At 36.7% G+C, this 26,908-nt stretch overlaps 1 protein-coding gene across 13 annotated transcripts in view; it reads left to right on the forward strand.

Annotated features, from left to right (window-relative positions):
• The window catches only part of PTPRD (protein tyrosine phosphatase receptor type D), a 2,538,842-nt gene that overhangs the window by 300,457 nt on the left and 2,211,477 nt on the right, over nt 1–26,908 (forward strand). For all 13 annotated transcript variants that reach the window (XM_061425298.1, XM_061425300.1, XM_061425301.1 and 10 more), the window contains exon 2: nt 20,633–20,687. The gene's annotated coding sequence lies outside the window, so the exon portion shown is untranslated. The remainder of the gene's footprint in view (nt 1–20,632; nt 20,688–26,908) is intronic.

Here is a 26,908-nt window from a genome sequence, read left to right on the forward strand (position 1 = left end):
ACATCTTCTAGAAATTGTCCAGAATTAAGGGAGAAGTAGGGGCTTCCTTTGTGGCTCTGCTGGTAAAGAATCCACCTGCATTGTGGGAGACCTGGGTTTGATCCCTGGGTTGGGAAGATCGCCTGGAGAAGGGAAAGGCTACCCACTCCAGTATTCTGGCCTAGAGAATTTCATGGACTGTATAGTCCATGGGGTTGCAAAGAGTTGGACATGACTTATAAATTTTCACTTTTTCTTTCACTTTCAATGGTATTAAGTTGTTTTTTTGAATCTTGCTGGAAGGACTCTCTTAAAGTTTCCTGGCAGTCCAGCAGTGAAGACTCTGCTCTTTCAATGCAGTGGAGGCCCAGGTTCAATCCCTGGTCAGGGAACTAGATCTCACATGCCACAGGTAAAGATTCCACATGCCCATTGAAGATCAAAGATCCCACATGCTGCAACTAAGACCTAGCACAACCACATAAATAGATTTGGGAGCTTCCCTGGTGGCTCAAACAGTAAAGAATCCACCTGCACTTTGGGATGCCTGGGTTCAATCCCTGGGTGGGAATATCCCCTAGAGGAGGGCATGGCAACCCACTCCAGTATCCTTGCCTGGAGAATCCTCATGGACAGAGGGGCCTGGTGGGCCACAGTTCATAGGATTGAAGAGAGTCAGACATGACTGAGCTACTAAGTAATGCACTGCACTGCACAAGGGTAATAAGTGGCTTCCCTAGTGGCTCAGAATGTAAAGAATGTGCCTGCAATGCAAGAGACCCAGGTTCAATCCGAGTTGGGAAGATCCCCTGGATAAGGGAAAGGCAATCCACTCTAGTATTCTTGCTGGAGAATTCCATGGATAGAAGAGGCTGATGGGCTGCCATCTATGGGGTTGCACAGAGTCGGATATGACTGAGTGACTAATGCTTTCGCTCACACAAGGATAATAAGGCATACATCAATCTTTGCTAGAATGTGTTAGAGCAGTTTTTTTTTTTTTTTTTTTTTTGAGCCTACTTTCCTTATCTATATGATGGGAATATTTAATACCTTTATCCTGGGTGGCTCAGACAGTAAGGAATCTGCCTGCAATGCAGGAGACACAAATTTGATCCCTGGGTCGGGAAGATCCTCTGGAGAAGGGAATGGCTTTCCACTCCAATATTCTTGCCTGGAGAATCCCATGGACAGAGAAGCCTGTGGGGTTGCAAAGATTCAGACCGAGACTAACACTTTCTCTTTACTTTCACGTAGTTGTATCACTATGATTAAATAAATAAAATATGTGTGAATTTTTCAAAAACAGAAATCTCTACAAAATTGCTCATCACTCAAGTATTGCTCACCAACACTTTGAAATGCCATTTCGAGTATTTGGGACAAGCTCATAAGAAAGAAATTTTTGTGCATTGAATCTTCTGGGTCCATTTATGGTTAAGTCATCTGGTTGATGTTTGGCATGACTGGCATGAAACAGACAGTTCCTGGGAGAAAAATATCCTCTTAGAGGCACTGTCTCTACCACTTTACTTGCTGCTGATGATATTTCTGAAGTGCATTAATAGGCTTTTAGGAAACCACATTAGTGTCTGGCCAAGCAGATCTGAGCTTGGTTCAAATTAACAAATTAAAAAAAATCTGAAAAGGAATAAAGTCATTTTTTCTTTTCTTTAAAGCTCCCACCCAAAATAAAATAAAAAAGATAAATAAGTCAGTAAGTTGAGATGTGAATATATCCAGTTAGTAGATACTAATATTTCTCCTGAAAGTGTCTATGTTATCCCCAGTGCACACCTCTGCTGCTATTGCTGCTAAGTCACTTCAGTCGTGTCTGACGCTGTGCGACCCCATAGATGGCAGCCCACCAGGCTCCCCTGTCCCTGGGATTCTCCAGGCAAGAACACTGGAGTGGGTTGCCATTTCCTTCTCCAATGCATGAAAGTGAAAAGTGAAAGTGAAGTCCGCTCAGTCGTGTCCGACCCTCAGCGACCCCATGGACTGCAGCCTGCCAGGCTCCTCTGTCCATGGGATTTTCCAGGCAAGAGTACTGGAGTGGGGTGCCATTGCCTTCTCCGAGTGCACACCTCTAGGTATTCTCTATTACCTTTAGATTTTAGCTTAGTAAACATAATCAGTAAATTTCTACTGGCAATAGTAACCTATATTTTAATATATAAGATCTGTTTATTAATTAAAGTAGGCATATCATAGAGTTTCATCTTACTTCTATTTTTCTATATTTAAAGTGCAGAAATGCATAAGCATTTCCCAAGTGATCTATAGAATACCAATCCTGTAGGCTTTCTTTTGTTAACCTAGCATTCCTTTAAAAAATATGGAAGTTTACATAAGCATATGATTGAGAAGTCTGAGTATTTTGAATATTCCAGATCCCCTGGAGGAGGGCATGGCAACTCAATCCAGTATTCTTGCCTGGAGAATCCCCATGGACAGAGGAGCCTGGTGGGCTGCAGTCCATGGGGTCTCAAAGAGTTGGACATGACTGAGAAACTAAGCACAGCAAATTTATTTGACCCAGAAAGATTTTGGATTTTGTTTGCTAGTATTACAAGGAACTAAAATTTATAAAATAGGATGGAATATACCAGGATATAGATTTCTTATTGATAAGTTGTTCTGCTGCTGCTGCTAAGTCACTTTAGTCGTGTCCAACTCTGTGAGACCCCATAGACGGCAGCCCACCAGCCTCCTCCGTCCATGGGATTTTCCAGGCAAGAGTACTGGAGTAGGTTGCTATTACCTTCTTCCATAAGTTGTTCTTCAGTAACTCAAATCAGATGATTAGAAAATGCCAAAGTAGAAATGAAAGTTCTGCAAATTTTTGTTTTGCCATAGAACTTAAGTTATTTTACCCGAAGAATATTTACAACAATATAATGGTAAAGTGATATACAATTCTAAAATGCCTATTTTTGTATTATTTAACTAAGAAAAATAAGATTTTTATTAGCCTTCCATGAGAAAATGTACATCTGCTTGGTGAAAACGTATTTTTTAAAGTGACTATACCATGCCCCTGTCAATTAACTATAGAATACATGTTAAGATGAGAAAAAGGTACCATGATGATGTCCACAATTATGATATCCAGTACACATGCAAAATGGCAACCCACTCCAGTACTCTTGCCTGGAAAATCCCATGGAGCCTAGTAGGCTGCAGTCGATGGGGTCGCTAAGAGTCGGACACGACAGAGCGACTTCACTTTCACTTTTCACTTTCATGCATTGGAGAAGGAAATAGCAACCCACTCCAGTATTCTTGCCTGGGGAATCCCAGGGACAGAGGAGCCTAATGGGCTGCCATCTATGGGGTTACACAGAGTCGGACACGACTGAAGCAACTTAGCAGCAGCAGCAGCGGCACACATGCAAAGGATACAGAATACATATTCCTCTCGTGCCCTCACTCCTCTCTACTGGAGTTGTTTGATGTACTTTCCACCCTGCAGTAAAACATGGCATGACAGTGGAGCTAACAAAATAAAAGAGAACTTGATAACACACTAGCTGCTGTCTCAATTCAGTCTTCATATGATCCCTTAGAGCAATGTGACACACAGGTATTTCAAACCACCTTCCCAATACAAACTAGATACAAGACAAGTTCTGAATGAAACACAAGAAATATTCCTGTACACTCATAGCTAAGAATCAAAGAATTTAAGGAAAACCTTTGACAAAATCCTAAGAGGAAATAAGAATAGATGTGGCTATTCTGTTTACATTTGACAACACCAGAAACCCAGAGACTTGGATAATAAAGGTTATACAGGGGACAAAAGACAATATCTATGGTATTTGGGGAAATCTCCTGTACACTAGATTGACTTTCAAATAGATCATCCAACAAATATACATACATTTATATTAGTATTTTAATTGTAACAATAGAGATATTCTGAATGCTTATCAACTTAATTATCTACCAATGTTATATGCATATATATACATCTTTAGATGAATTCCATAAACTTTAGGCTGAGCAATTGTGAAAGTATTCTTAAAGTATGATACTATTCATGTATAGTATTGGAACAGGTAAACTATACTCTTATTTTATAAATATATATATGTGTGTGTGTATATATATATATATATATATATATATATATGAGGAGCATAGGAATTATAACTACTGATTAGATAACTAGTAACCTAGAGGATGAGGGAATGATATAGTTTGTGAACATAGTTCAGAAGGTTTTCATTTTATTGATGAAGTTCAATTTTTAAGCTTGATTGTAAGGATATGGAAATTCACTTTATTAGTTTTTATGTCTTTCTTATGTTTCACATGTTTAACAGGTAAATCAATTACTCAATTCACCCTTGAGAAAAGCTGGAGGACTTCTAATAGTTTAATTTTCATAGTCATTGGTTGTGTTTTGGAGCTAACTTTCTAACGTAATGTACGCTGAAACTATCAAATTTTATCAACAAATGATGAAAATTTCCTTTTTTGTGGAGTTTCCTGGTAGTCTAGTGGCTGGGACTCTGTGCTCCCTATACAAGGGACCTGGATTCGATCTTTGGTCAGGGAACCAGATCCCACATGTTTCAGCTAGAGCTTACATTCTGCAACCAAGGATCCTGTGTGCTGCAACTATAAGATCCAGTGCAGCCAAATAATCATTTTTTTTTTAATTTCCTGTTTTGGATATGGACTTAAATACATTTAATCTTTTATAAATTTTATTTTGATATTTTGGCATAAGGTTGCCACAAACTAATTTTTAAAGAGTGTGTTCTCATCTTGTGGGAGGTAAAGAAAAATCTTGATTTTTCAAAAGAGCATCAGGTTCTTTTGATTCTCCCATCTTAAGAGGCTTTATATTAATTTCAGAATGATTCCTCTGAAAGTGTTCCTTCATCCCCCATGCTTCCCAAACTTTCTCTTCTCCAATACTGAGGTTGAAGGAAGTGGTGAGAGATTGTTGTACTGTTGAAAATAGAGGAGAGTGAATTAAATAATGCTTATTATAATGATGCAAAGTATTTATCCAGTTAATATTGATGACCGAAAAGTACTGTTAGGAAGTGGAGCAAACAAGCTCTAGGACGGTCTAATGGCTGGGAGGGAAGAGCATTAGGTTTTGCCGTTGGTGGTTCCACTGGTGTCACTGGGCCATTACTGCAAGATTTTTCTGCAGAAACTTGTTTCTGGTGCAAACTTTAGGACTGTCTCAACAACATTAACATGACTCCAACTCCAACCCAAACCCTGATTATAAGGGAGAGTTTTTTAAAGGAGTTTTTAAAGGGAGAATTTCAAATATGTAACTGTAACACAGCTGAGCATATTGGAAATGATTATTTCAGATTTTTTTGGATTCAGGAAAACCAGTTGATAAATGAGGTAAAAAGTAGGTTTTCTGATCATTTTAAGGGTCTTGTTAAAGGAAAATTAACTTGCCTTACACACTCTATGTGACTTATAAACTTTGAGAGAATTTTACTCCACTATTCATTCTGTTCGATATGTTAACCTTTTCTTCATGATACTTAAGTTACCTAAAGATAGTGCGGTATTTAAGGGCCAGTGTTATGGATGTTGTATAAGAGAAGTAGAAATATGATAGTTAACTGTAGATTTTTCTGGATAAAATCCTGCATAAAATAGATGATATTCTGTTTTGTAAGCTCTGTACTTGAGTCACTGCAACAACATATTAAATAAATATTATAGTAAATAGAGTAATAGAAAAAAGGACAGTATCTATTATGTAATCAAATACGAATAGATTGTTGGAAAGGTTTATATCCAGTATCTCAAAATGCTTGAACAAGCAATACATTCAATTACATATGCTCTTGGAATTATAAGCCACATTCTCACACATATATAGCTATTACTACTTGTGATCCATATTTCATTACTTTAACCTTACATGTAAGCCAGTTGTCTGTTTTATATGCAGGACCTCGGCTGCTCTGTCTACAGAGGTGATGTAAAATTTCTACTTGAATAGCAATAAATCATGTTAATTTAGCCCTAGTCAAATGAAACATGGTAGAAGGGATGAAAGAAGAATAGGAATGAGAATGGTCAAAACAGATTACTGAGTATAAGAATTTGCCCAGTTAAAGTGATGCACTGATATTGGGTTAAATACTTCCAGCTATGAAACAAAAATTTAGATCAGCAGGAGTGTTTGTATAATTATAATAATCTATTGATAGTTTAACTGGATAAAATGATTTTGTATGTTTTGATTGTAATATGGTGTCCTCTTACTAATTCAGTGAACACAATTCAATTAGTTTCAAAAATGAGGTGAAAATGGACCACCTGCCAAAGGGTAATAAGATAAAAATGAGTTGCACTGGAAATATAAACAGTGACCACAGATTGATTTAATAAGGAACCACCTTATTCAGTCCTCTTTCTACCACATTATGTTCTTAAAACGAGATTTAATGTAATTGGTTTCACCTATCAGTGCCTGCAAAATTAACATGCTTACCTAATATTGACTCAAAAAAATCTCTCTTAAGCAGTGTTTTCCTAAAGAGAATGGCTAACTTATCTATACAGTTCTGCATTTTCTATCATCTACCTTTATTATCAAAGTTCTATTTGGGAAAAACATGAACATGAACATGTGTATTGTTTTGCATGACTTTTTGTATTTTCCCAGGTCCTTGAATTTTTATTCCTCAAAAAGCTTAAGAAATTAAAAACAAAGGGGAAATATGGGGCTTTTATCTTATGCAAATATACAATAAAATTTTAGAAATCCTCTACTTGTCAGAAAGATTAGAATTCAAACTTCCAGATGATATTAACCCCTTTTTGCCCAGTATTATTTCTTAGATAAATAATGGCTTTGGATCCAAGCTTATATATAGTTAAAGGCTGAGGGTTCCAGCTATGACTGAATTCAACATGCCTACTTAGCACCTTGTAATCACTCCATGACTTCAACACAATATCCTTTCTTAAGAGTGAATAAGAGGTTCTATTTGAATAAATTCATTTCTATTTTTTTAGAAAGGGCTTGTGTGTGACTCTTAATCTTCATCGAAGTGTAATTGTGTACTGAAAAAAAAACAAATTGGTTATTGTCAACCATCTGATACACACTACAAAGAGCCTGGAAAAAGTATGATTCACTGATTTTAATCATGTTCAGATGAGCCACTTCAGAGACTGTCATGTAAAATAAATACCATGCAAAATAAAGGCAGTGTTTTAGATTACAGAATTGTTTAGAATGCCTACTTCCAAGATAAACTGATTTGGTTCTTGTTGACCTAAGACAAATAGACATTATATATTTCTCCAACTCCTCAAAAACTGGTATATTCAGGATCAGTGGAGAATCATAATTTGGGGTCTGCAACCATGGGGAGCCATGTGTAAGTCATTCAACAGCAAGGGAAGGAGAAAGCTTTTAGAAAGAGGAAAAGGAAATTAGAGAGTTATAGTAAACAAAGAGTTCCTGGCTTTTCTTTGGCTGAGACTTTGCCAAGAATGAAGAGGGATCTTTCCTGTTAGGCTCTGCTGTCATCATAGGGTATGACAGCTCCCCATTCTGGTTTCCTGATTTTATTTAATTGAGATAGTTAAGTTGAAGTTAATTTGACTATGTTTGACTACAAAAGAAAAGTCATTGCTAATTGATTGCTGAAACACAAATTGACAGGGCTTAATAATATAAAATAAAATATAGTAAAATACAGAGAGGAGGAAAAAGTGTACTTAATGTAATTGGTCTACTTATTAACCCAAAACTATTGTCTAGTCTATATTATTCTATGGAGTGTGAACATATAACTCCCCTAACCTAATTCTGTCTATCTCCCTGCCTTAAAAAGCATCATTAATATTTCTGTTTTTATTATTTGAAAGATACAGGGATGATGCTGAGTTACTTTGTAGTGACATAATCCTGAAAAATTTCTGGTCTTATCAGGGTAAATTTCTAGCAACATCCAAGTCCCATCCTGCTGCTGCTGCTGCTGCTAAGTCGCTTCAGTCGTGTCCCACTCTGTGGGACCCCATAGACGGCAGCCCACCAGGCTCCCCTGTCCCTGGGATTCTCCAGGCAAGAACACTGAAGTGGGTTGCCATTTCCTTCTCCAATGCATGATAGTGAAAAGTGAAAGTGAAGTCGCTCAGTCGTGTCCGACTCCCAGCGACCCCATGGACTGCAGCCTACCAGGCTCCTCCATCCATGGGATTTTCCAGGCAAGAGTACTAGAGTGGGGTGCCATTGCCTTCTCCGAAGTCCCATCCTATATTTTTTATTTCCCCCTTCCAAGTTCTCATCATGTTAAAGGTATATGGATTTATTCTCTATACCTGAAACCGCCATATTAAATAGTATCCCCTCCATGAATATAAATTGACAAGATGGACTTTATTAAAATGAATCGCCAGTCCAGGTTCGATGCATGATACAGGATGCTTGGGGATGGTGCACTGGGATGACCCAGAGGGATGGTATGGGGAGGGAGGTGAGAAGGGGGTTCAGGATGGGGAACACATGTACACCCGTGGCGGATTCATGTTGATATATGGCAAAACCAATACAATATTGTAAAGTAAAAAAAAAAAAAAAAAAATTTTGAAAAAACTTGCTCCATGAAAGACACGTTCAAAAGAATAAAAATGCTCTCATCAAAATGGACAAAAATAGTTGCAAAAGGCACAGTCTGATAAAGGACTGTGTCTTAGTACAGATTGCTTTAACAGAATAACACAGACTAGGTGGCTTATAATAAACATTTATTTCTCCCATTCTTAGAGATTGAGAAGTCTAAGTTCAGGCCATGAACAAATTTGACATATTATGCATGCCCTCTTCCAGATGGTAGGCTGCCAGCTTCTTGCTGTATCCTCACAGGGCAGAAAGAGGGCAAGAAAACTCTCTGGGATACTTTTTATAAGGCACTAGTACCATTCATAAATTTTCATGATTTAATTACCTCCCAGAGGCTCTACCTCCTAATGCTATCCCATTAGAAGTTAGGATTCCAGCATTTGAATTTCGGAGAGACACAGATAATTTAGTCAATTGCAGACTGTTATCTAAAATATATGAAGAACTCTTAAATTCTTAAAATGTGAGAATAAGAAAACAAATAACCATATTAAAAATGACCAAACACCTTAAGAGATAATTTCAAAGATATACAGTTGTCAAAGAAGTGTATAAAAAGTTGGTCTACATCATATGTCATCAGAGAAATAAAAATTAAAGCAATAGTTAGATACCACTACAAAACTATGAGAGGCTTCCCAGGTGATGCTAGAGATAAAGAACTCACCTCCCAATGCAGGAGACATGAGAGATGCATGTTAGATCCCTGAGTCAGAAAGATCCCTGGAGGAGAGCATGGCAACGCATTCCAGTATTCTTGCCTGGAGAATCCCCTGAACAGAGGACCCCCTTTCAGGCTGCAGTCCATAAGGTTGCAAAGAGGCATACGTGACTGAAGTGACATAGTATGCATGCACAAACACACACCCAACTATTAGAGCGGCCAAAATCTAGAATGCTGAAGACACCAAATGCTACCGAAAATATGAAACAACAGGAATTCTCATCCATTCCTGGTGGAAATACAACATGGTACAGCTATTTTGGAAAATATTTTGGCAGTATCTTACAAAGCTAAACATACTTTATGATACTGGAACTAGAAGTTATACTCCTTGTTATTTAGTAAAGTAGCTAAAATCTTAGGTCCACATAAAACCTGTACACAGAATGTTTATAGCAGCTTTATTCATAATTGCCAAAGCATGGAAGAAATGAAAGTGCTCTCCAGTATGTGAATAGATGAATAAACTGTAATACATCCAGACAATGCAAAAGCATTGAGTGACACAAGAAAATGAAGTATCAAGTCATGAAAAGACATGAAGGAACTTTAAATGAATGTTACTAAATGAAAGAAGCCAATCTGAGATGACTACATACTATAGGATTCCAATTATATGACATTCTGGAAAGAGCACAACTACGGAGACAATAAAAAGATCAGTGGTTGCCAGGGACTGCAGAAAAAGGGGAATGGATAGAACACAAAGAATATTTAGAGCAATGAAAGTACCTTGTATGATATTATAGTGATGGATATATATCATTATACGTTTATCCAAATTCATTGGCTGCACAATACCAAGAGTGGTTCTTCATGTAAACTATAGACTTTGAGTGACAATGATGTGTCAGTACAATTTTATCAGTTGTAACAGATGTCCCACTCTGGTGAACAGTAGTCAGGGATGTTGTCAATGGGGAATGTTATGCATGTGTTGTGGTAGGGGGTATATGGATAATATGTGTACCTTCCACTAAATTTAATTGTGAACCTAAACCTTCTCCAAAAAGTAATGTATATTTTAAAAATAAAATAAATAATATCCCCTAAAGGAGAAAATAATTATTTATTAACTATTAATAAGATACTAGATATAGATGAAGGATTTGAATAGACATTTTTCCAAAAAGTTGTAAATGGCAAATAAGTACATAAAAAGATATTCACTTTGTTAGTTATTAGAGAAATACAAATCAAAACCACAATAAAGTAACATTTGTGCTCCTGCCCTGTTGTTAAGTCATCTGATTTTTGTGACCCTGTGGACTGTAGCCCACCAGGCTCCTCTGTCCATGCAATTTTCCAGCCAAGAATACTGGAGTGGGTTGCCATTTCCTCCTTGAGGGGAACTTCCCAGCCCAGGGATCAAACCCACATCTTCTCTGTCTCCTGCACTAGCAGGAAAATTCTTTAATACTGAGCCATCTGGGAAGCCCTTAAGGTATCATTACAAACCCACTAAGATAATTACAAGTAAAAAGTCAAATAATAACAAGTATTCTTGATGTTGTGGAGAAATTGGAGTCCTCACACATTGCTGACATATAAATGTATATATGTAAATAAATATAAATGGTATCATCCACTTTGGAAAACAGTTTGAAAGATTCTCTAAATGATAAACTGCTACTGCTAAGTCACTTCAGTTATGTCCGACTCTGTGCGACCCCATAGATGGCAGCCCACCAGGCTCCCCCGTCCCTGGGATTCTCCAGGCAAGAACACTGGAGTGGGTTGCCATTTCCTTCTCCAATGCATGAAAGTGAAAAGTGAAAGTGAAGTCATTCAGTCGTGTCCGACTCTTGGCGACCCCATGGACTGCAGCCTACCAGGCTCCTCCATCCATGGGATTTTCCAGGCAAGAGTACTGGAGTGGGGTGCCTTTGCCTTCTCCAAAATGATAAACAGAATTATCATATGGTCTTACACTTGTACCACTAGGGCTATATTCATGACAAATAAAAACATAAGTTCACAAGAACTTGTACATAAATGTTTGTATCATGGCTGCATTTCTTTCTGGGAGCTGTAGGAGGAAATCCATTCCCTTGCCTTTTCCACATTCTAAAGCCTTCTTGCATTACAGATATCACCACCATCTTCAAAGCCAGCAATGGCTAATAGAGTCTTTGTCACATCATATCATTCAGATTCTTACTCTCCTGCCTCACTTTCTCACTTATCTTAACCCTACGATTACACTGGACCCACCTGAATAATCCAGGATAACCCCCACTATCTTAAACTCACCTCATTGACAGTTTAATTCTCCTATACCATGTAATATAAGATATTTGCAGTTTGGGGAGATTAAAACATGAATATATTTAGGGGATAATTATCAGGCTTACCACAAATGACTCTTTTTTTAAATTAATTATTTTACCATTTTTAAATTATTATTTTAAAATTGGTTAATTTTAAATTAAATTCTACAGATATTACTAAATGAAAATGACCATTAATGTTTTCCTATGTATTCAATGTATTCAAATAATGGGAGAGGTAAACTTTTTAATTTTAAAATAGAAATGCTAAAATATACATTTTAATACCAGGATACCAAGTGTTATTTTGCCTACTAAAAATGACCAAGAATATATTTTTAACAAAAATTCAGCATCCATTTTGTTGCTTAGAGGCATAGAATTTTGACTGTGATGATATATGCCATGCATTCATGCATGGTTATTCACTCAGTTCTGCTTGACTCTTTTACAACCTCATGGACTGTAATCCATCTGGCTCCTCTGTCTATGGAATTCTCCAGGCAAAAATACTGGAATGGGTAGTCATTCACTTCTTTAGGGGATATTCCCGACCTAGGGATCAAACCCAGGTCTCCTGCATTGCAGGTGGATTCTCTACTCTGAGTCACCAGGGAAGCCCTATATGCTATGCATGGAACAGTGTTTTTTGCATTTGTATAAGTGCAAATCATCCCCATGTTAAATCATTAAATTTATAATTTATACCCCAAAACACTGTTTTCTAATGCTTATTTTACTTTAAATGGTGCTCTTAAAAAAATCTAGGAAACAATATTTCCTGTTAAGAAAGTGGGTCACAGGCATATGTGATTAGCAATTTTAGGTAATTTACAGCTAGAAGTTCAGACTGATCTTAATACTGCCTCATAAAAAGTAATCTGAAAATTAACAAAAAATTACCTGGAGAAAAAAATGTACTCATGAAAAGCAGGATTGATTTGAACTAACCCCAAAGAAAGGCAATAAAGTGTTAGAACAGGCAGAAGCAAGGCAGAGAAGCAAAAAGCAACTGGATGGGAGTGGGGTTGTCTGTGGCTCATGAGAATTAAATAGAAGTAGATAGGTAGGATGGGTATGTGCAAGAGTGAAGAGAAAGATTTGACCACCTGGCAGATATAAGTATTTAAACACTTGCTTTATTTTAATGACATCACAGTTAAGCAGAAGATAAAACTGTAATTCTTTAAGATTTTACACAAGTTGATAATCAGATCAGTGGAATACCAAAGATCAGTTAGAGCTGATCAGCTGCTGTAAGGTCTATGCAAAAACACACATTCTTAGAATTACGGTGTTTCTTGCTTTCAGATCTATACCTATCCATTCTCTTCCACTGTTTACTTCAGCAAATTAACCCAAAGACAGGAAAGCAAAATGCTGTCTCCTCCTCACCAAATCTTCCCACAGACATGGGGAAAAGGTGCTCTCAAGTTATAAAAGATGCTCTCAATATTATCTTCAACTCTGTTAATGACACTGAACTCAGAATGGAAAAGGATACTGGTTCATTGTGGAAAATTTTAAACCTATATATTCAGATATACTTTGTTTTTCTGGAGTTCTAATATCACTTGTAGTTTAAAATAGTATCATCTTATAATACAACATATGTAGTCTATGCTGTATTAGTTAGTTAAATTACTGTATCACACATTTTCATATTTTCCAGTCTTTATTGTGTTTTCCTGGCATTTTATATATTGTTTTTTCAGTTCTTAGATGTTCTGCTTCAAGTAATTTATTGATTCATTTGTAATGCATTTAAAATATGAACTGAGTCTTCACAATGAACCAGGTATTATTTTAAATCCTTAAATTAACAAGGTCGGTAGACATGTATTTTTCTTTCAAGGAGCCCGAGTTCTTATGTTAGATGAGAGCCAGGGAATGGATTTTGATCCCAATTTGTTTTCTTATATTTTTTTTCAAGGATTTCTAATTTTTACACAGAAACATTTTATCTTAGGATCCTATTTTGTTCTTTAAAATGCTTTCTTTGATTCTAGTGTTTTATTTTCTATTATTGGTATAATTTCTTAAATTTAATGTAGTTTTATACTGTCATGTATAAAAGCTGTAAAAAGATTACTCAGAATTATCAAAATGTATTTTCATGTGTAAAGTCACAAATATTTGGCTGGTCAAAAAGTTTGTTTGAGCTTTTCCATAAGATGTTACGGAAAAGCCTTTGTAGCCAACACAAAATATTGTAATCACTTTTTATAATCAAAACTTTTGATTAGTTCCTTCATCCAACAAATATGTATTGAATACTATTTACAAGTCAGAAACTGAGGAGTATTCATCAATGTAGAAAAACAGCTAGTCTTTTTGACTTTGGCCTATGCAAAACTTTCATTCTAGAAGATGTAGAGAAAGGCAAATGGGGCTCAGAGACAGAAAATTATGTAATTTTACTATAATAAATATAATTTGGATTTACTGGGTGTAACAGTAGCACCTAAAATAAATATCTAACATAAATATGGAATAACATAGAAAGTGTGTCATTAGAGTACTTTTTGCATGACTTTTATTTTTGTTTTGATGCTTTTTTAATGTAGCATTTATAAAAATGTGGAAGTAGGACTTACAGGAAAGATGCTTTATATATATGTATAAAATATATATATATAAAAGTACAATTATGTATATGTATGCTGCTGCTGCTGCTAAGTCGCTTCAGTCGTGTCTGACTCTGTGCGACCCCATAGATGGCAGCCCACCAGGCTCCCCCGTCCCTGGGATTCTCCAGGCAAGAACACTGGGGTGGGTTGCCATTTCCTTCTCCAATGCATGAAAGTGAAAAGTGAAAGTGAAGTCGCTCAGTTGTGTCCGACTCTTAGCGACCCCATGGACTACAGCCAGTATAATTCATATAGGATAATTCTTCAAAAGGAACAATTATATATGTACATGTATATATACCGTATACATATATAATTGTTCCTTTTGAAGAATTGTACTTTTTTAATTTGTTCACTAAAAAATTTTATTTCTCTAGCAGAGAGTAGACTATTTAGTAAATACATAGTGGAAGAAAGGGCTTCCCAGGTGGCCCACTGGTTAAGAATCTGCCTGCCAAACAGGAGACGTAGGTTTGATCCCTGGGTTGGAAATGCCCTGTAGAAGGAAATGGTAACCCACTCCAGTATTCTTGCCTGGAAAATCCCATGGACAGATGATGCTTGTGGGCTACAGTCCATGGTGTAGCAAAGAGTCAGACACAACTTAGCAACTAAGCAACAACAGTGAAAGAAAACAGATACATACACACTATATACCTTAATAAAATTCACAATCAAAATGATTGCTTAAATTACCTCACTTGAGTGTACATATGTCACTTATTCACTAAATAACTATGTAGGTATGCACCCATGAAATTAAAAGACCTTTGATCCTTGGAAGAAAATCTATGGCAAACCTAGACAGTGTATTGAAAAGCAGAGACATTACTTTGCTGACAAAGTTGCATTTAGTCAAAGCTATGGTTTTCTAGTAGTCATGTATGGATGTGAAAGTTGCACCATAAAGAAGGCTGAGCACCAAAGAATTGATGCTTTGAACTGTGTGGTTGAAGAAGACTCTTGAGAGTCCCTTGGACAGCAAGGAGATCAAACCAGTCAATCCTAAAGAAAATCAACCCTGAATATTCATTGGAAAGACTGATGCTGAAGCTGACGCTCCACTATTTGGCCACCTGGTAGAAAGAGCTGTCATTAGAAAAGAGCTGGATGCTGGGAAGATCGAAGGCAGGAGAAGGGGACAACAGAGGATGAGATGGTTAGTTGGCATGACTGACTCAATGGACATGAGTTTGAGCAAGCATCAGGAGATGGTGATGGACAGGGAATACTGGCATGCTGCAGTTCATGGGATCCCAAAGAGTCAGACATGACTGAGTGACTGAAAATGACAAATATATTAGAATTTATTGTGTATAAAATACCACATTGAATAGACATGTTAGAAATAAGCAAAATTATTCTTTAGATAAGCATACTTCTTTATTTAGAAAATAAAAATTACGTTCTTTTTTTTAAGGAATTAGTCAACTAATTTGTCATGAAATACACCTATCCTGAGTTTTTCTAGCCTATAAATTGATTGCTGATGTGTATTTTTATATTGCTGCAAAAATCCAATAATAATCATCCTTCTTTGCTGTATTGATGCCTATGCCATTTCTGAATTCACATATATTTTTATCGTAAGTGTATAGAAACAGGAAAAGCCCAGCAGCAATACTAAATTTTTAACAGCTATTTCACTACTCATTTACAAACGTATTACATTTCTTGTGTTCTACATGATTAAAAATTATGACTATATCCTTGAATAAACAAAGTAAATAAGTAAAGAGGATGTGTCACCTGTCAGTGACACGAAACAAAGTCAAGGGCACACTCATGATGCATGTAGAAGTCAATATGATCTGATGGTCTCCCAGTGAGATGCATGTGAAGTCCATACTAATTAACCTATAAATCAGACTGATGCTTGAGTTTATTTGGGCCAGAAAGACTACCTACTGTCAAGCAATCAAGCAATACCTCTTTAATTGCAATTTATTCCAACAACCACACTTTATTGATCCTAGCATACACTTATGCCACAGCAGTATCATTATTCAACTTTATTTTAACAGCTTCGAAAGGTTAGAAAGTTAGAAACCACAGTGAAAGAGACCATTAACATGTTGAGTTGCTAACATTGCTTCATGCTCTATGTTGAGCAATGTCAACTATATTTATGAAATTATATGATAAGACAAGGAAAAGGGACTAATATTTAATAGGCACCTAAAATACCTATTGTTTTTTTATAATAAATATTACTTTTTAGTCACCAAAAAAAGCAAACACAACAAAAAGCACATAAAATCAGGGAGGATCAATATTGTTATTTGCATTTTACAGATAAGTTGCAGTTTAGAAAGTGTGTTAGTCACTCAGTCATGATCGATGTTTTGTGACCCCATGGTCTGTCCATGGAATTCTCTAGGCAAGAATACTGGAGTGGGTTGCTTTTCCCTTCTCCAGGGGATCTTCCCACCCAGGGAACAAACCCAGATCTCCTGCATTGCAGTCAGTTTCTTTACCATCTGAGCTACCAGGGAAGCCCAAAGTTGCAACTTAGAGGTAGAGTGAATTTCCTAGAACTTCATTGTTAAAATGTTCAAATCATCTCTCTCACTACAAAGCACATGTTTAATTTCTTATATAATTTCTTCCAATATTTTTGCACACTGACCATTCTATGATATGGTCTTCATCATGACACACTCTAAGTGATATTTAAAGTGTGCAGACAGCTCATCTACATGAATTTTGTAGCTAATATGATTTTTAAAACATAAAACATCAGTGTATGATCATTCTTATTTGTCAGTTGTAACCCCATTTATAATCCAAGTTATCATTTTTCCTGAATTTAAATATTCAGATCAGATCAGATCAGTTGCTCAGTCGTGTCCAACTCTTTGTGACCCCATGAATCGCAGGACGCCAGGCCGCCCTGTCCATCACCAACTCCCAGAGTTCACTCAGCCTCACGTCCATCGAGTCAGTGATGCCATCCAGCCATCTCATCCTCTGTTGTCCCCTTCTCCTCTTGCCCCCAATCCCTCCCAGCATCAGAGTCTTTTCCAATGAATCAACTCTTCACATGAGGTGGCCAAAGTACGGAGTTTCAGCTTTAGCATCATTCCTTCCAAAGAAATCCCAGGGCTGATCTCCTTCAGAATGGACTGGTTCGATCTGCTTGCAGTCCAAGGGACTCTCAACAGTCTTCTCCAACACCACAGTTCAAAAGCATCGATTCTTCAGCGCTCAGCCTTCTTCACAATCCAACTCTCACATCCATACATGACCACAGGAAAAACCATAGCCTTGACTAGACGGACCTTTGTTGGCAAAATAATGTCTCTGCTTTTGAATATGCTATCTAGGTTGGTCATAACTTTCCATCCAAGGAGTAAGCGTCTTTTAATTTCATGGCTGCAGTCACTATCTGCAGTGATTTTGGAGCCCAGAAAAATAAAGTCTGACACTGTTTCCACTGTTTCCCCATCTATTTCCCATGAATTGATGGGACCGGATGCCATAATCTTCATTTTCTGAATGTTGAGTTTTAAGCCAACTTTTTCACTCTCCAATTTCACATTCATCAAGAGGTTTTTGAGTTCCTCTTCACTTTCTGCCGTAAGGGTGGTGTCATCTGCATATCTGAGGTTATTGATATTTCTCCTGGCAATCTTGATTCCAGCTTGTGTTTCTTCCAGTCCAGCATCTGTATATAAGTTAAATAAACAGGGTGACAATATACAGCCTTGACGTACTCCTTTTCCTATTTGGAACCAGTCTGTTGTTCCACGTCCAGTTCTAACTGTTGCTTCCTGAACTGCATAAAGGTTTCTCAAGAGGCAGGTCAGGTGGTCTGGTATTCCCATCTCTTTCAGAATTGTCCACAGTTTATTTGATCCACACAGTCAAAGGCTTTGGCATACTCAATAAAGCAGAAATAGATGTTTTTCTGGAACTCTCTTGCTTTTTCCATGATCCAGCAGATGTTGGCAATTTGATCTCTGGTTCCTCTGCCTTTTCTAAAACCAGCTTGAACACCAGGAAGTTCACGGTTCACATATTGCTGAAGCCTGGCTTGGAGAATTTTGAGCATTACTTTACTAGCATGTGAGATGAGTGCAATTGTGCAGTAGTTTGAGCATTCTTTGGCATTGCCCTTTTTGGGATTGGAATGAAAACTGAGCTTTCCAGTCCTGTGGCCACTGCTGAGTTTTCCAAATTTGCTGGCATATTGAGTGCAGCACTTTCACAGCATCTTTCAGGATTTTGGATAGCTCAACTGGAATTCCATCACCTCCACTAGCTTTGTTCATAGTGATGCTTTCCAAGGCCCACTTGACTTCACATTCCAGGATGTCTGGCTCTAGGTCAGTGATCACACCATCATGATTATCTGGGTCATGAAGATCTTTTTTGTACAGTTCTTCTGTGTAGTCTTGCCATCTCTTCTTAATATTTTCTGCTTCTGTTAGGTCCATACCATTTCTGTCCTTTATCGAGCTCATCTTTGCATGAAATGTTCCTTTGGTATCTCTGATTTTCTTGAAGAGATCTCTAGTCTTTCCCATTCTGTTTTTTTCCTCTATTTCTTTGCATTGATCGCTGAAGAAGGCTTTCTTATCTCTTGCTATTTTTTGGAGCTCTGCATTCAGATGCTTATATCTTTCCTTTTCTCCTTTGCTTTTTGCTTCTCTTCTTTTCACAGCTATTTGTAAGGCCTCCCCAGACAGCCATTTTGCTTTTTTGCAATTATTTTACATGGGGATGGTCTTGATCCCTGTCTCCTGTACAATGTCACGAACCTCATTCCATAGTTCATCACACACTCTATCTATCAGATCTAGGCCCTTAAATCTATTTCTCATTTCCAGTGTATAATCATAAGGGATTTGATTTAGGTCATACCTGAATGGTCTAGTGGTTTCCCCTACTTTCTTCAACTTAAATCTGAATTTGGCAATAAGGAGTTCGTGGTCTGAGCCACAGTCAGCTCCTGGTCTTGTTTTTGCTGACTGTATAGAGCTTCTCCATCTTTGGCTACAAAGAATATAATCAGTCTGATTTCGGTGTTGACCATCTGGTGATGTCCATGTATAGAGTCTTCTCTTGTGTTGTTGGAAGAGGGTGTTTGTTATGACCAGTGCATTTTCTTGGCAAAACTCTATTAGAATTTAAATATTAGAGTTGTAAAATTTCAGTTTGGAATTTTTAGCTCTTTAGATAATGTATGCAACATGTCTAGTAAAAAACCTTTTAGAGTTTCAGTGAATCTTTAGGAAATATTTGGTGAGTATAAAGATAGCTTAAAGTTTGACCTTTCACTTATTTCCCCTCAACTTAAAAGGCTATCTGACTTAATTGAATATTGATAATTAAAACATGCATATATTTCAGATGTATAAATTAATGATTTGATATATGTATACATTGTGCAATATTCACTACAATTCAGCTAATTAACATATTTATTTCTTCATATGGGTGATTACCATTGTTTTTGAGGAGGAAGGAGCAAGAAATTTAAGATTTACTCTTTAAACAAATGTCAAATGTAACAAATTTAAAGTGTATAATACAATACTGTTAACTATAGTCACATTGTAAACCTTAGATCTCCAGAACGTTTTTATATTTCATGACTAAAGTACATATTCTTTGACCAGTAGAATACATATCGTATTCTCCCTAACTAATTATAACCACAGTAGTGCTCTCTGTTTTTATGAAATTGACATTTCAGATTCCACCTATGATCGAGAATATGCAGTATTTGCTTTTCTGCATCTGGCTTATTTCACTGATCATATTTTTCAGGTTCATCCATGTTGTCTCAAATGACAGGATCTCCTTTTTTAAGGCTGATTAATATTCTAGAGAGAGTGTGTGTGTGTATGTGTGTGTAGTCAAATATATAGCCACATTTTCTTTATCCATTCATCAACAAACATTTGGAAATGTAAATTGATACAGCCATTTTTGGAAAACACTGGATTTTCCTTAAAATATTAAAAATATAAATATCCTTTGATCCAATAATCTCATTTATGGATATATATTCAAAAGATATGAAACCAATATCTCAAAGATATTTCTCATTTCAGCATTATTTACAATAGCAAAGATGTGGAAACAGCCTAAATATCCTCCATGGATGAATGGATAAAGTTTGTCATATCTTATACATGCTTTCTGAGTTGATGTTTTTATAAACCAAATTATCACAATTCTTCATGAATCCTCTGTAAATCATTGACCAGATTTAAGCCTTACAGGAAGAGACCAAAAAGTGGAGACTCTAAACTTCCAAAGTAGCTCTACTTTTAATGCTTCTATTTGTTATGCTTCCATAAAATTTCATTCACAGAATAAATAAGCCAATATACTTTAAAGTGTAGTTTAAAATCATGGATCTAGTCCAATGTCCTCATTTTCACAGGTGAAGAAATGAAGATTCAGAGAAGTAAAGGACCTGTGTCAAAGTCACAGTGCTAGTAAGTAATATCTACAAATCTAGAGTCATATGTGTCACACTGTTTGACCTGAGTTCTATCTATTGCATGACAACTTTTTATTTTTCAGCTAAGATTCAGTGTTAAAAGTCTGTGTAAAACTCTATTTCCATTCCTGACATATGCTTACTGGCACTAATTGCTTGTGATCTGTGTTCAGTTCTACTACACACTTTGGAAGACATGTAGAAACGGAGTTACAGGACGTTCCTTTTAAAAAGAGACAGTGTGAATCATGAGATGGTGTCCCAACAGAAAGATGTCATTCATTTCAGGCCTTGCCATGTCCTTGGTGCTTAATAAGAATCATTACATTTTATTTTCAAAAAATTCTGTAAGGTTTTGATACATAACTTAGAAATAAACTAAAGCTTTAAGATGTTTGATAGTTTTCCCAAGTACATAGAGCTATTTAATGTCAGAGCTGGTTTCAAATCAAAATCTGACTTCAAAGTTGCCCACTTATTGTATTGTACAATTCTGTAATTAAAGACAAACATTAATACAACTAATACATAATTCCAGATCAGTGTGATATACACTAGTATGATATAATGTCAAGAGAAAACTAAGCAATAAAAGATCAACTTGAGTTGACAGTGTATAAAGATAGATATTTTCTTGGTATTGACTCCAAGCTAGTGATTTTTTGAAGATTTATTACTATGAAGACATTATGTATAATAATATCTGTAAATGAGTGGGGAAATATTGGCTACATATACATAATGACATTACAGTTGGAGATTGCTAATTTGTCAAATAAAGTAGAATAAGAATTTCAAAAAAAGGAGGCTTTATTTTATCTGTTGGTATATGAATGAATTATTGAAGAAAACAAATGACATTTTGAATTCGATGGGGTATAGATGTGTGAGGATAGATGGAATCATCCATCCTCAAGAGGAAGTGTAAGAAACATGGAGGTGGAAATAAATAGGGACATTTGGCAATAGGGGAGATTGAATCCTCAAATATGATAAGAGTGAGGTGTTATTTCAAAAGGTTGAACTGGGATTCTTTGGTGAAAGTTTTGAAACCTGATCTCAAAAATTATATTTTACTATATAAATGAAAAATGGATATTTTAGGTGCTTGTTATTATTATTTGTTTATTGCTGTAATCTGTGCAACTCTATAATCAGAGCTGTGTCTTAGAAAAACTATGACAGCATTATGATAGTCTACATAGATGAAAAATCAGAAGTGAGGATACCAAGTAGCTGGTGTGCAAAAAATGAAGTCAAACACTCCTTCTTGATTTGTATCTGTTTTGTCTGTAAAAGATGGTGACATCCCCCCTTCCCAGTAGCTGAATCACTCAGATTTCTATGGTAACTTTGAGGAGGAAATATTACTGATCTCATATCCCAGGCCTTAGCTCAGTTTGCCTCAAAGAAACATAAAATTCCATAGATCCAATATCCTATTTTCTTCCATTTGTCTTTTTCTAATAAATATTTATTGGATGAATAAATAAATCCCTTTTCAATCTGCTTGAAAATCACTGTTATATAGAGGAGACGATAGATGCCATGATAGTTTTATTATCCTGGAAGCCTACTTCTTCCTAGAGAAGTCCTTCTGACTTCCCTTGTGCTTTACCTTAAAATTTGCACTCCAGTTGGAGGAAGGGAAAAAGTAAGAGATACTTGTTTTTTCATGAGAGGCATAAATTAATATGAAGTAGCTGTGCTAGTCTAAAAATTTTGCCCAGACAATGAAGGAACGCCAAAAAATTGAAAAAAAGCCTTCATGCAAATTAAGAATCATTGATTCCTATAGATCAACCACTTGGTTTTAACATCTAAATAAAGAGGAAAGAGCCTTAAAAGCCCTCTGCTCTAAGGTTAGCTAAAGGATGTAGGACAACAGCTCTTAATTTGGATTTCATTTTCAACTTCTAGCACTCTGCTCATTTTGAAAACCTTCTTGCTCCGGGAATTGTATGCATCCATTAGTGAGGCTGACCAACACCACACATAATGTCCTGCTGTTTCTTAACTGTGATCCCACAAGTAATGATACTGCTATGCTTTCTTCTTGCTTAGTTGAATTCATCATAGAATTGAAACTTTCTTTAGATTTTTTTTTTTTTTTGTCTTGTGGATTGCATTTTTTATTCCAGGTCCCTTTAAGTATGTGCTTCATTTAACTTATATCTATTCGTCTTATAAGCAATACATCTACTAAATTTATTCCTTCTGTATTGAATCTCTGGTTTCCTTTGTTAGAAAAAACATGGGCTACTCCATACATGGGCTGTCCTTCTCAAAGGCAGGACCTTTGCCTTTAGAAAACTTTTTACCAAGCTGATATATATTAACATTTCTGTACTTCTAAGAAAGCAGCACTTTGATGTAGGTGCTATTCAAGTAAACTCTATGTATAAGGTTTGACATTTTGTTTGGTCAGGTATTTGAAATGAAAAGGTAAATTAGAGTTTTAGGTGTGAAAGTAACAATAGAAGTACACCTTTTCCAGTAGAGGTGGTAAAAGTCAAAATAGGCCAAACGTGTGAGGTCTGGTGTGAGCTCTGAATATCTATATCCTTCTGTCTGATACACATAAATTTTATTTGTGGAGTGAATATGTACCTTATTGGCTTGTAACTGACAGTTCTTTGGTCTTTCCAATTGTCTATTTGTGAAAGTACTCTAATCCATCAGTTAAAGGTGACATAGGATTGGATAGAAATCTGTCATTTGATTTTATGTCTCAATAGTCAGTCCTCTGCTTGCTTAAATGTCACACATTAGGCAAAATGGTGAGTTTGCACAAGGACTGAGTTGGAACACCCCAAGTGATTCCTGGTAGCCACTTGTTCTGAGAAGTGGAGATAAATGTGGCATACTCAGCTTTGTTTCTTGGCTATAACTATAATATTGCCAGCAAGACCCAGTGGCATTCTATTTATAATTTTTGTTTATACATTCTAAATTGGTCTTTGAACTAAAACTAGAATGAAATTCATATTATAGAGATGCAACTTGCTTCGTAACTCTTTAATCTTTGGTATAGGGAAATGAGAGAAAACATTTGCTTAGTTTTCCAACAGGATAACTTAATAAATGTAGTGCTAAGATAATTTTAAAGAAGAAGGATTATTGAAAATGTATTTGAGCAAAAAATAGAACAGTTTATTATGAGAGGTAGTTTGGAACAGAGATCAAGATTATAGATCCTGGCGAAACATAATATGTGTGAACTAATGGATTCCACCATTGTTATTTGTATAACCTTGCAAAGGTTTTCAAATGGTCAGATGTTTGTAACAGGGGTATGCTTCTTGCTATGATTTATTAGGATTAGCAAACCACTTCAGAGTAAACTTGACATAAAATAATGTAGAATCCCTATGGCAAGTGAAGTTCCATTGACCTAAGGGCAGACTGAATTGGAGTAACTCTTTTAGCAGTCTTTGCTGGGACTGAGTGATCTTCATAGTATCCTTGTGTGTGCCATGGAAGTGACAGGCCTTAATTAAAAAGGCTGAGTTTAATATCCTTCCTTAAGATTTTACCTTTTATAATGGCAGTGAATGTTATCTTTTCCCCAGCCTCTCCAGATTCTCACACCCCTCAAAAATGAAATTGGAAAGCAGCCGATTCCACTTCGTCAGGGCAGCCAATTAAATGGCAGAGGGTGTCTGTTTCTGTGTCATTTTCAGAAACAATTGTATCATTAAATTGCTGAAATTGTAGTGTCAGCAGGAAAGAGAGCAAATAGCTGCCAAAGGGAGGAAAAAATATGAACAATACAGCTACTTTGATGTCTTCCTGCCTTCCTTTCCAGTGTCTATTGCTGAACAAGCTACAAACAAAACGTGAGGGAGCAAAGGCTCCTGCCAATGAGCCTGGGTGGCTCTCACCTCCCTTTCTGGGAGGCTTGCTCACAGATTTCTTCCACTCCCACTTGACACCTTAGGCGGACCACACTAACCAGTGTTTCAGAACACAACACCCACGCCCTGCCTCTGCTCCTCTCCAATTACTGTTCACATGCAAAATACACTTTCTCATCTCCTTTTAAAAAATGTATTCATTTATTTATTCAACAAATAACTATGAAGCTACTACCTTGTGCTAGGCACAGTCCCAGACTAACTGTACATCAGTGAACAAGACAGACAAACATCCCTGCCTTTAAGGAGATTACTTGGAGGTAATAGAAATAGACAGTAAATTATTTGCATTGTTGTTGTTGCTGTTCAGACACTCTGTCATGGCTGTTTGCAGCCCTGTGGAGTGCAGCACGCCAGGCTTCCCTGTCCATCACCAGCTCCTGGAGCGTGCTCAAACTCATGTCCATCGAGTCGGTGATGCCATCCAACCATCTTGTCCTCTTTGCATTGTAAATCTGTTAATTATGTGGTTGGGTAAGAGAAATCAAAGCCAGGGGACTATAGTTTCTAATAGGATAGTCAGAAATTGGGAGAAGGTATTTTATGCTGTCAAGAAAGGCACAGAGAATAGTGATTGTAATAACACCCACTCTTTTTTGGGGACTGCTGGGGTTCTTAACCCTTCCAGCTCTGTCACTTCCTCGTTGTGATACCTTCTTTATTTCTCCAGGTCTCAGTTTCCTCATCTCTAAAATGGGGTGGTATTAAAACCTATTGAATCTCATTGTATGCAAAGGATTTAGAACATAAACACTGAACATATTACATAGTGCATGTAGTAAGTCCTTAGTAAATATATAAATTCATTATTATGTTCTGAAAAGAGTCTGTACCTCAATTTAGAGACATCTAAGTGTGAAAACTCAAGGACATTTCTCACTAATCTGATCCTCATTTGTATGATCAGGAAAATTAATATAATTCCTATCATTTACAGCTGTTGTCAGGATTATAAGAACTTTCATATTATGTGTTCACAGGCGATCTTTGTTAAATATCACACCCTTTCCTCTTCTAGATGCAGCTGAAATGCTTTGATGTATTCTCATTATCCGACCAGTGAAAATGTTGTCTCCTGGTGTCACTTACATGGTACTTATTACATACAAGCTTGTGCTATATTGCATTTCCTCTTTTCTAAAACATTATGGATGATAAGGTGCACCTATTGATTTAATAGCAGCTTTTCAAGGGGAAGAAAAGAAACACTCCCACATTAAAGGCACCCATCAATTAAATTATGTGCCTTGATTTTAAACATATTTAAATGTGAAAAATAAGTGGGTCATAGAATCAAGGAAATGCCTTAGTTTCTGTTTATCTGTCTCATTGCTGCTGCTGTGTGATTAACTACTCAGATACTATGTAATTCTTTGTAGCCTTCTCTTTGCTTAACTACTACCTTGTACATTTCAAGAACTCAATACAATATTTCCTAGATAACTGCATAACTCCTTGAACAAAAGAACTTGTATAAGTTTATACATCAAATGAAAACTGATCATGTTATTTTTAAGTAGGGGACATTTCTTCATTCAAAATTGTATAAAATTGAAAGGATATTGTGTGGTAGTTTTTTTTGGAGGAGGGGATGCAACATGCATGAAGAATCTTTGTTTCTACAGATTGTATGAATTGTCAGGTAGGCCTCCTTTTGAGTGCTAATTAGAGAAATTCGATTTGGACTAGGGAGCCAAAAAGAGAATTTTTCTATAAGGATACAGGATTCTAGCATAGAACTCAAGAACAGGAATGCAGATGCAACTCTGACCACTTCACTTCTAGCACCAATTGCTTCATGAATCATATTTTACTGCTAATAAACCACTCTTTCCTGAGGGGCATAACACAGCTTGAAGTTAAGGAATTCAGACACAGAGATGGTTTCCCTCGGTGCTTTGGTATCAAAGCTTTCACCTGTACCACTTTATCAGTTAGAGACGATTCAAGTAACTGGCGGAGAAGGCAATGGCACCCCACTCCAGTACTCTTGCCTGGAAAATCCCACGGACGGAGGAGCCTGGTAGGCTGCAGTCCATAGGGTCGCGAAGAGTCGGACTGAGCGACTTCACTTTCAATTTTCACTTTCATGCATTGGAGAAGGAAATGGCAACCCACTCCAGTGTTCTTGCCTGGGGAATCCCAGGGACGGGGAAGCCTGGTAGGCTGCCGTCTATGGGGTTGCACAGAGTCAGACACAACTGAAGCGACGCAGCAGCAGCAGCAGCAGCAGCAAGTAACTGGGGACTGGCCTCTCGTCCTTAAACCCTTAGCTCCTTCTGGCTAGTCAGGTTCCTGC

This window comes from Bos javanicus, chromosome 8 (assembly GCF_032452875.1).
Source record: "Bos javanicus breed banteng chromosome 8, ARS-OSU_banteng_1.0, whole genome shotgun sequence".
Lineage (NCBI taxonomy): Eukaryota > Metazoa > Chordata > Mammalia > Artiodactyla > Bovidae > Bos > Bos javanicus.